The sequence below is a fragment of the Pseudorasbora parva genome, chromosome 24, assembly GCF_024679245.1.
Source record: "Pseudorasbora parva isolate DD20220531a chromosome 24, ASM2467924v1, whole genome shotgun sequence".
NCBI lineage: Eukaryota > Metazoa > Chordata > Actinopteri > Cypriniformes > Gobionidae > Pseudorasbora > Pseudorasbora parva.
Genome location: NC_090195.1, coordinates 331384 through 344419, shown reverse-complemented (window position 1 = coordinate 344419; position 13036 = coordinate 331384). Strand labels below are relative to the sequence as shown.

At 29.6% G+C, this 13036-nt stretch overlaps 1 protein-coding gene across 1 annotated transcript in view; it reads left to right on the top strand.

Annotated features, from left to right (window-relative positions):
- The window catches only part of ptprma (protein tyrosine phosphatase receptor type Ma), a 357435-nt gene that overhangs the window by 312034 nt on the left and 32365 nt on the right, over window positions 1-13036 (top strand). The gene's annotated exons all lie outside the window — the stretch shown is intronic.

Sequence of the window (13036 nt, the reverse complement as noted above, 5' to 3'; positions counted from 1 at the left end):
CATTCTTAGACTCTATTAAAGATGACAGAGAACATATGAGTGAGCCTGCGATTGAAATGAGTGACCGAGAGATTTCTTTAAATCGAGTATTTCACTGTATAACACACTCGAAGACGAGAAGTCGCCCGGGAATGATGCTTTAATCAGTCCATTTCATACATATCTTCCAAATGAATGATCACCCCTTTGTTAGCTGTATTTAGAGAAGCTATACAAGAAGGCTATTTACCCAACTCCCAATTTAACCAAAGCCCAATAAGGATGTGTTAATTTGAGATAATTGGCGTCCGATTACGCTAATCAATAATGAAACATTTGCACGAATATTTGCCGAAAGATTGAAGAAATGTCTGAATCCCATAACTGATGATTGTCAATCAGGACATATTTGCAACAATATGAGGCTCATTTTAGATTTAATTGACTACAACGAGTTTATTACAGATAACAGTTTAATTTTATCTGTAGATGTTTTTAAAGCTTTTGGTACTGTCGACCATAACTTTATGTTGGAGACCTTAAATTATTTTGGTTTTGGAGTATACTTTAAAAAAGCTATTCAAACCCCATATAATGACTGTAAGAGCTCAGTTATGATATGGAGCCTCATATTCCGGGTTAGTAGAGGCGCACACACGCCAGGGCTGTCCCATCTCACCGCTTCTCTCGTGTGACCCAAACCATGGTCATACAGATGAAGAGATGCATTTCGTGCTATTAGACTTTTGGAGAAAGGGTTAAGTTGCTCTCAGTGAGCGGACGACACCGCCATTTAAAAGAAAATGAAACTGAAATAAAAACAGCTATTGGGTGCCTTAATATTTCCTCATCTGTATCAGGGTTATGTTTAAATATTAAAGAATGTGTTTTATTCCCCTTGAAAACACGTAATCATAATGACACTTGGCATTCCAGTAAAGGAGATTGTAGATTATTTATTAAAATCTGTAAAGATCAAAAAGAGGGAAATAATTTGAATTTTACTCCAATTATTAGGAAAATTAAACAAAAATGTAACTCGATCTTTCATTAAGAGGAAGAATATTACTCTCCCGAACGGAAGGGTTATCGCGTGGTGTACAGCTCCCGCTTTAGACGCTCCACAATCGGCCGTAAAAGAGGCGGACACTGGTTTGTTCAACCTGGAACACGGACATGTAATCATATTTCCCCAATATTACGAGCGGTCCAACTGGCTGCCTGTTTGCTACAGAACTGATTTAAAGATTCTGCTTTTTGTTTTTAAAGTCTTGAATGGATCATCTCCAAAATATCTCCTGAAACTAACCCCTGGTGGATCGTTACGGTCCTCTAATCCCAGACTGCTGATGGTTCCGAGATCTAGACTTAAAGGGTTCCTTCAGCGATTAGCATATGGCTTTGTATCAGTAGAAACCCTGGAGTATAATCAAATGATTGTGCTTTCCCCCCTCATATCCCCCTGAGATGAGAGATTTATGCATTTTATTTCTGGAAAAATTCCTCCTATGATGGAAATTGACGATATTATCATCATAGGAGGAATGTTTGGCCAAAGGCTAAAGACTACAGCCAGCAGAGGGAGCCGTTTCCTCATGTTTTGAACTCGCGCATGAGGATGGAGATCACACTCAACTGGCAGGGAGAGCTCAGGTCGCAGCTACAGGATCATTTAAACAGAGCTATGCTGAGCAATGGAAGTGTTTTAACTTCTCAAATTAATTTCTATGAAAGTTAAGCTTGCAAAGGCATGAACTGAAGCGCTCCAGACTGAACTGGCGTTGTGAATGTATGCCTCGAGTGTAGTCGCGATTACCTCAGCTCTCATCAGCTCATGATGTTAAATGTAATCTCACTCCTGCAGTCAGTGCTCAGTGCTGTGACACTCACGCGGCGACTCACTCATTATATTGAACACACACGCTCAGGTTTTAATTATAGTGTCTTCTCCAACTCAGTCACTGTAATGAAGTTGGTGACTGGGAGTGGCCTCACAGGGCAGCAAAGCATTCTGGGAATTGTAGTCTTTCATCCTCATCAGACAAAAATACATTTTCTGTCTTTTCTCAGTCTAGAAGGCACCAAATTCACAAATAATTTCACATTTCTACTGCATTAATGACCCAGTTTAAATACAGATTCATCTTCCCAGCGCTGAAGTACCCCTTTAAGACGAGAGGTGGCCGGGCTTCTTCTATTATTGGTCTAAAACTGTGGAATAGTCTTCCTCTTTCATTAAGATTGGTATCCACAGAGTCTGAATTTAAATCTAAATTTAAAACCTACTTTTTCTCCTAAGGCTTATAACTGTATTTGACTGTTTATTTTTATTTTTTATTTTAAAGATTTCAGATTAGTGTCTCTGATGTAAACTCATAGTTTTATTATTGCATTATTATTTGTATGTATTTATCCTCTTGTTCAGCACAATGGCCAACTACTGTTGTGTTTATTGTGCTATATAAATAACATTTTGATTGATTGATTGATAAGAACTGCTTGAGCTCTAAAGGCAGAATCTGGACCATCATCCCTGAGTTCACTTCGGATAAATTGGGGGTTTAGAATTTTTTTGAGGAGTAATTTTGACGTAAACAAGATTCCGATAAAACTTTCTTCCTTTCATAATCAGGTTTTTTTATTATGGATGCTCATCTTAAGCATAACTTTAGCATAACACAAATCTGTGATTTGGAACAACACATTTATTATATTTAAAAATAAATCTTTATTTAATAGAAATGGGTCCGATAATGGTATAATATTAGTCAGACAGTTGTTTAAGAATAATGGGCATTATTTAATTACTGTGAACTCCTTCATTATTATAATATCCGTGTTAGTGCTGAAGAGTGTGATGCCTTTCCCAGTGGGCTTCTTCAGCTGTTATCAGGTAATACAGCTTCTCAATCTATCCCTCTATAGCCAATCAGGTCAATATTAATGGTGGGAACATTGTAGAAAATAAATGTAATAGCGTTTATATTAAAAAACTATGAACTCCATTATTACCGAAAGGGAACTCGATATATAATCAGACCGGGTGGGAAGAGGTCTGGAGCTGTGTCTCACTAATACAGTTAAAGTTATGACATATAGAGTTATTCATTTGATTTATCCAGTGATATAGAGTTATTCATTTGATTTATCCAGTGATATAGAGTTATTCATTTGATTTATCCAGTGATATAGAGTTATTCATTTGATTTATCCAGTGACATATAGAGTTATTCATTTGATTTATCCAGTGATATAGAGTTATTCATTTGATTTATCCAGTGATATAGAGTTATTCATTTGATTTATCCAGTGACATATAGAGTTATTCATTTGATTTATCCAGTGATATAGAGTTATTCATTTGATTTATCCAGTGACATATAGAGTTATTCATTTGATTTATCCAGTGACATATAGAGTTATTCATTTGATTTATCCAGTGATATAGAGTTATTCATTTGATTTATCCAGTGACATATAGAGTTATTCATTTGATTTATCCAGTGATATAGAGTTATTCATTTGATTTATCCAGTGACATATAGAGTTATTCATTTGATTTATCCAGTGACATATAGAGTTATTCATTTGATTTATCCAGTGATATAGAGTTATTCATTTGATTTATCCAGTGACATATAGAGTTATTCATTTGATTTATCCAGTGACATATAGAGTTATTCATTTGATTTATCCAGTGACATATAGAGTTATTCATTTGATTTATCCAGTGACATATAGAGTTATTCATTTGATTTATCCAGTGATATAGAGTTATTCATTTGATTTATCCAGTGACATATAGAGTTATTCATTTGATTTATCCAGTGATAGAGTTATTCATTTGATTTATCCAGTGACATATAGAGTTATTCATTTGATTTATCCAGTGATATAGAGTTATTCATTTGATTTATCCAGTGACATATAGAGTTATTCATTTGATTTATCCAGTGATATAGAGTTATTCATTTCAGTGACATATAGAGTTATTCATTTGATTTATCCAGTGACATATAGAGTTATTCATTTGATTTATCCAGTGACATATAGAGTTATTCATTTGATTTATCCAGTGACATATAGAGTTATTCATTTGATTTATCCAGTGACATATAGAGTTATTCATTTGATTTATCCAGTGACATATAGAGTTATTCATTTGATTTATCCAGTGACATATAGAGTTATTCATTTGATTTATCCAGTGACATATAGAGTTATTCATTTGATTTATCCAGTGACATATAGAGTTATTCATTTGATTTATCCAGTGACATATAGAGTTATTCATTTGATTTATCCAGTGACATATAGAGTTATTCATTTGATTTATCCAGTGACATATAGAGTTATTCATTTGATTTATCCAGTGACATATAGAGTTATTCATTTGATTTATCCAGTGACATATAGAGTTATTCATTTGATTTATCCAGTGACATATAGAGTTATTCATTTGATTTATCCAGTGACATATAGAGTTATTCATTTGATTTATCCAGTGACATATAGAGTTATTCATTTGATTTATCCAGTGACATATAGAGTTATTCATTTGATTTATCCAGTGACATATAGAGTTATTCATTTGATTTATCCAGTGACATATAGAGTTATTCATTTGATTTATCCAGTGACATATAGAGTTATTCATTTGATTTATCCAGTGACATATAGAGTTATTCATTTGATTTATCCAGTGACATATAGAGTTATTCATTTGATTTATCCAGTGACATATAGAGTTATTCATTTGATTTATCCAGTGACATATAGAGTTATTCATTTGATTTATCCAGTGACATATAGAGTTATTCATTTGATTTATCCAGTGACATATAGAGTTATTCATTTGATTTATCCAGTGACATATAGAGTTATTCATTTGATTTATCCAGTGACATATAGAGTTATTCATTTGATTTATCCAGTGACATATAGAGTTATTCATTTGATTTATCCAGTGACATATAGAGTTATTCATTTGATTTATCCAGTGACATATAGAGTTATTCATTTGATTTATCCAGTGACATATAGAGTTATTCATTTGATTTATCCAGTGACATATAGAGTTATTCATTTGATTTATCCAGTGACATATAGAGTTATTCATTTGATTTATCCAGTGACATATAGAGTTATTCATTTGATTTATCCAGTGACATATAGAGTTATTCATTTGATTTATCCAGTGACATATAGAGTTATTCATTTGATTTATCCAGTGACATATAGAGTTATTCATTTGATTTATCCAGTGACATATAGAGTTATTCATTTGATTTATCCAGTGACATATAGAGTTATTCATTTGATTTATCCAGTGACATATAGAGTTATTCATTTGATTTATCCAGTGACATATAGAGTTATTCATTTGATTTATCCAGTGACATATAGAGTTATTCATTTGATTTATCCAGTGACATATAGAGTTATTCATTTGATTTATCCAGTGACATATAGAGTTATTCATTTGATTTATCCAGTGACATATAGAGTTATTCATTTGATTTATCCAGTGACATATAGAGTTATTCATTTGATTTATCCAGTGACATATAGAGTTATTCATTTGATTTATCCAGTGACATATAGAGTTATTCATTTGATTTATCCAGTGACATATAGAGTTATTCATTTGATTTATCCAGTGACATATAGAGTTATTCATTTGATTTATCCAGTGACATATAGAGTTATTCATTTGATTTATCCAGTGACATATAGAGTTATTCATTTGATTTATCCAGTGACATATAGAGTTATTCATTTGATTTATCCAGTGACATATAGAGTTATTCATTTGATTTATCCAGTGACATATAGAGTTATTCATTTGATTTATCCAGTGACATATAGAGTTATTCATTTGATTTATCCAGTGACATATAGAGTTATTCATTTGATTTATCCAGTGACATATAGAGTTATTCATTTGATTTATCCAGTGACATATAGAGTTATTCATTTGATTTATCCAGTGACATATAGAGTTATTCATTTGATTTATCCAGTGACATATAGAGTTATTCATTTGATTTATCCAGTGACATATAGAGTTATTCATTTGATTTATCCAGTGACATATAGAGTTATTCATTTGATTTATCCAGTGACATATAGAGTTATTCATTTGATTTATCCAGTGACATATAGAGTTATTCATTTGATTTATCCAGTGACATATAGAGTTATTCATTTGATTTATCCAGTGACATATAGAGTTATTCATTTGATTTATCCAGTGAATATAGAGTTATTCATTTGATTTATCCAGTGACATATAGAGTTATTCATTTGATTTATCCAGTGACATATAGAGTTATTCATTTGATTTATCCAGTGACATATAGAGTTATTCATTTGATTTATCCAGTGACATATAGAGTTATTCATTTGATTTATCCAGTGACATATAGAGTTATTCATTTGATTTATCCAGTGACATATAGAGTTATTCATTTGATTTATCCAGTGACATATAGAGTTATTCATTTGATTTATCCAGTGACATATAGAGTTATTCATTTGATTTATCCAGTGACATATAGAGTTATTCATTTGATTTATCCAGTGACATATAGAGTTATTCATTTGATTTATCCAGTGACATATAGAGTTATTCATTTGATTTATCCAGTGACATATAGAGTTATTCATTTGATTTATCCAGTGACATATAGAGTTATTCATTTGATTTATCCAGTGACTATAGAGTTATTCATTTGATTTATCCAGTGACATATAGAGTTATTCATTTGATTTATCCAGTGACATATAGAGTTATTCATTTGATTTATCCAGTGACATATAGAGTTATTCATTTGATTTATCCAGTGACATATAGAGTTATTCATTTGATTTATCCAGTGACATATAGAGTTATTCATTTGATTTATCCAGTGACATATAGAGTTATTCATTTGATTTATCCAGTGACATATAGAGTTATTCATTTGATTTATCCAGTGACATATAGAGTTATTCATTTGATTTATCCAGTGACATATAGAGTTATTCATTTGATTTATCCAGTGACATATAGAGTTATTCATTTGATTTATCCAGTGACATATAGAGTTATTCATTTGATTTATCCAGTGACATATAGAGTTATTCATTTGATTTATCCAGTGACATATAGAGTTATTCATTTGATTTATCCAGTGACATATAGAGTTATTCATTTGATTTATCCAGTGACATATAGAGTTATTCATTTGATTTATCCAGTGACATATAGAGTTATTCATTTGATTTATCCAGTGACATATAGAGTTATTCATTTGATTTATCCAGTGACATATAGAGTTATTCATTTGATTTATCCAGTGACATATAGAGTTATTCATTTGATTTATCCAGTGACATATAGAGTTATTCATTTGATTTATCCAGTGACATATAGAGTTATTCATTTGATTTATCCAGTGACATATAGAGTTATTCATTTGATTTATCCAGTGACATATAGAGTTATTCATTTGATTTATCCAGTGACATATAGAGTTATTCATTTGATTTATCCAGTGACATATAGAGTTATTCATTTGATTTATCCAGTGACATATAGAGTTATTCATTTGATTTATCCAGTGACATATAGAGTTATTCATTTGATTTATCCAGTGACATATAGAGTTATTCATTTGATTTATCCAGTGACATATAGAGTTATTCATTTGATTTATCCAGTGACATATAGAGTTATTCATTTGATTTATCCAGTGACATATAGAGTTATTCATTTGATTTATCCAGTGACATATAGAGTTATTCATTTGATTTATCCAGTGACATATAGAGTTATTCATTTGATTTATCCAGTGACATATAGAGTTATTCATTTGATTTATCCAGTGACATATAGAGTTATTCATTTGATTTATCCAGTGACATATAGAGTTATTCATTTGATTTATCCAGTGACATATAGAGTTATTCATTTGATTTATCCAGTGACATATAGAGTTATTCATTTGATTTATCCAGTGACATATAGAGTTATTCATTTGATTTATCCAGTGACATATAGAGTTATTCATTTGATTTATCCAGTGACATATAGAGTTATTCATTTGATTTATCCAGTGACATATAGAGTTATTCATTTGATTTATCCAGTGACATATAGAGTTATTCATTTGATTTATCCAGTGACATATAGAGTTATTCATTTGATTTATCCAGTGACATATAGAGTTATTCATTTGATTTATCCAGTGACATATAGAGTTATTCATTTGATTTATCCAGTGACATATAGAGTTATTCATTTGATTTATCCAGTGACATATAGAGTTATTCATTTGATTTATCCAGTGACATATAGAGTTATTCATTTGATTTATCCAGTGACATATAGAGTTATTCATTTGATTTATCCAGTGACATATAGAGTTATTCATTTGATTTATCCAGTGACATATAGAGTTATTCATTTGATTTATCCAGTGACATATAGAGTTATTCATTTGATTTATCCAGTGACATATAGAGTTATTCATTTGATTTATCCAGTGACATATAGAGTTATTCATTTGATTTATCCAGTGACATATAGAGTTATTCATTTGATTTATCCAGTGACATATAGAGTTATTCATTTGATTTATCCAGTGACATATAGAGTTATTCATTTGATTTATCCAGTGACATATAGAGTTATTCATTTGATTTATCCAGTGACATATAGAGTTATTCATTTGATTTATCCAGTGACATATAGAGTTATTCATTTGATTTATCCAGTGACATATAGAGTTATTCATTTGATTTATCCAGTGACATATAGAGTTATTCATTTGATTTATCCAGTGACATATAGAGTTATTCATTTGATTTATCCAGTGACATATAGAGTTATTCATTTGATTTATCCAGTGACATATAGAGTTATTCATTTGATTTATCCAGTGACATATAGAGTTATTCATTTGATTTATCCAGTGACATATAGAGTTATTCATTTGATTTATCCAGTGACATATAGAGTTATTCATTTGATTTATCCAGTGACATATAGAGTTATTCATTTGATTTATCCAGTGACATATAGAGTTATTCATTTGATTTATCCAGTGACATATAGAGTTATTCATTTGATTTATCCAGTGACATATAGAGTTATTCATTTGATTTATCCAGTGACATATAGAGTTATTCATTTGATTTATCCAGTGACATATAGAGTTATTCATTTGATTTATCCAGTGACATATAGAGTTATTCATTTGATTTATCCAGTGACATATAGAGTTATTCATTTGATTTATCCAGTGACATATAGAGTTATTCATTTGATTTATCCAGTGACATATAGAGTTATTCATTTGATTTATCCAGTGACATATAGAGTTATTCATTTGATTTATCCAGTGACATATAGAGTTATTCATTTGATTTATCCAGTGACATATAGAGTTATTCATTTGATTTATCCAGTGACATATAGAGTTATTCATTTGATTTATCCAGTGACATATAGAGTTATTCATTTGATTTATCCAGTGACATATAGAGTTATTCATTTGATTTATCCAGTGACATATAGAGTTATTCATTTGATTTATCCAGTGACATATAGAGTTATTCATTTGATTTATCCAGTGACATATAGAGTTATTCATTTGATTTATCCAGTGACATATAGAGTTATTCATTTGATTTATCCAGTGACATATAGAGTTATTCATTTGATTTATCCAGTGACATATAGAGTTATTCATTTGATTTATCCAGTGACATATAGAGTTATTCATTTGATTTATCCAGTGACATATAGAGTTATTCATTTGATTTATCCAGTGACATATAGAGTTATTCATTTGATTTATCCAGTGACATATAGAGTTATTCATTTGATTTATCCAGTGACATATAGAGTTATTCATTTGATTTATCCAGTGACATATAGAGTTATTCATTTGATTTATCCAGTGACATATAGAGTTATTCATTTGATTTATCCAGTGACATATAGAGTTATTCATTTGATTTATCCAGTGACATATAGAGTTATTCATTTGATTTATCCAGTGACATATAGAGTTATTCATTTGATTTATCCAGTGACATATAGAGTTATTCATTTGATTTATCCAGTGACATATAGAGTTATTCATTTGATTTATCCAGTGACATATAGAGTTATTCATTTGATTTATCCAGTGACATATAGAGTTATTCATTTGATTTATCCAGTGACATATAGAGTTATTCATTTGATTTATCCAGTGACATATAGAGTTATTCATTTGATTTATCCAGTGACATATAGAGTTATTCATTTGATTTATCCAGTGACATATAGAGTTATTCATTTGATTTATCCAGTGACATATAGAGTTATTCATTTGATTTATCCAGTGACATATAGAGTTATTCATTTGATTTATCCAGTGACATATAGAGTTATTCATTTGATTTATCCAGTGACATATAGAGTTATTCATTTGATTTATCCAGTGACATATAGAGTTATTCATTTGATTTATCCAGTGACATATAGAGTTATTCATTTGATTTATCCAGTGACATATAGAGTTATTCATTTGATTTATCCAGTGACATATAGAGTTATTCATTTGATTTATCCAGTGACATATAGAGTTATTCATTTGATTTATCCAGTGACATATAGAGTTATTCATTTGATTTATCCAGTGACATATAGAGTTATTCATTTGATTTATCCAGTGACATATAGAGTTATTCATTTGATTTATCCAGTGACATATAGAGTTATTCATTTGATTTATCCAGTGACATATAGAGTTATTCATTTGATTTATCCAGTGACATATAGAGTTATTCATTTGATTTATCCAGTGACATATAGAGTTATTCATTTGATTTATCCAGTGACATATAGAGTTATTCATTTGATTTATCCAGTGACATATAGAGTTATTCATTTGATTTATCCAGTGACATATAGAGTTATTCATTTGATTTATCCAGTGACATATAGAGTTATTCATTTGATTTATCCAGTGACATATAGAGTTATTCATTTGATTTATCCAGTGACATATAGAGTTATTCATTTGATTTATCCAGTGACATATAGAGTTATTCATTTGATTTATCCAGTGACATATAGAGTTATTCATTTGATTTATCCAGTGACATATAGAGTTATTCATTTGATTTATCCAGTGACATATAGAGTTATTCATTTGATTTATCCAGTGACATATAGAGTTATTCATTTGATTTATCCAGTGACATATAGAGTTATTCATTTGATTTATCCAGTGACATATAGAGTTATTCATTTGATTTATCCAGTGACATATAGAGTTATTCATTTGATTTATCCAGTGACATATAGAGTTATTCATTTGATTTATCCAGTGACATATAGAGTTATTCATTTGATTTATCCAGTGACATATAGAGTTATTCATTTGATTTATCCAGTGACATATAGAGTTATTCATTTGATTTATCCAGTGACATATAGAGTTATTCATTTGATTTATCCAGTGACATATAGAGTTATTCATTTGATTTATCCAGTGACATATAGAGTTATTCATTTGATTTATCCAGTGACATATAGAGTTATTCATTTGATTTATCCAGTGACATATAGAGTTATTCATTTGATTTATCCAGTGACATATAGAGTTATTCATTTGATTTATCCAGTGACATATAGAGTTATTCATTTGATTTATCCAGTGACATATAGAGTTATTCATTTGATTTATCCAGTGACATATAGAGTTATTCATTTGATTTATCCAGTGACATATAGAGTTATTCATTTGATTTATCCAGTGACATATAGAGTTATTCATTTGATTTATCCAGTGACATATAGAGTTATTCATTTGATTTATCCAGTGACATATAGAGTTATTCATTTGATTTATCCAGTGACATATAGAGTTATTCATTTGATTTATCCAGTGACATATAGAGTTATTCATTTGATTTATCCAGTGACATATAGAGTTATTCATTTGATTTATCCAGTGACATATAGAGTTATTCATTTGATTTATCCAGTGACATATAGAGTTATTCATTTGATTTATCCAGTGACATATAGAGTTATTCATTTGATTTATCCAGTGACATATAGAGTTATTCATTTGATTTATCCAGTGACATATAGAGTTATTCATTTGATTTATCCAGTGACATATAGAGTTATTCATTTGATTTATCCAGTGACATATAGAGTTATTCATTTGATTTATCCAGTGACATATAGAGTTATTCATTTGATTTATCCAGTGACATATAGAGTTATTCATTTGATTTATCCAGTGACATATAGAGTTATTCATTTGATTTATCCAGTGACATATAGAGTTATTCATTTGATTTATCCAGTGACATATAGAGTTATTCATTTGATTTATCCAGTGACATATAGAGTTATTCATTTGATTTATCCAGTGACATATAGAGTTATTCATTTGATTTATCCAGTGACATATAGAGTTATTCATTTGATTTATCCAGTGACATATAGAGTTATTCATTTGATTTATCCAGTGACATATAGAGTTATTCATTTGATTTATCCAGTGACATATAGAGTTATTCATTTGATTTATCCAGTGACATATAGAGTTATTCATTTGATTTATCCAGTGACATATAGAGTTATTCATTTGATTTATCCAGTGACATATAGAGTTATTCATTTGATTTATCCAGTGACATATAGAGTTATTCATTTGATTTATCCAGTGACATATAGAGTTATTCATTTGATTTATCCAGTGACATATAGAGTTATTCATTTGATTTATCCAGTGACATATAGAGTTATTCATTTGATTTATCCAGTGACATATAGAGTTATTCATTTGATTTATCCAGTGACATATAGAGTTATTCATTTGATTTATCCAGTGACATATAGAGTTATTCATTTGATTTATCCAGTGACATATAGAGTTATTCATTTGATTTATCCAGTGACATATAGAGTTATTCATTTGATTTATCCAGTGACATATAGAGTTATTCATTTGATTTATCCAGTGACATATAGAGTTATTCATTTGATTTATCCAGTGACATA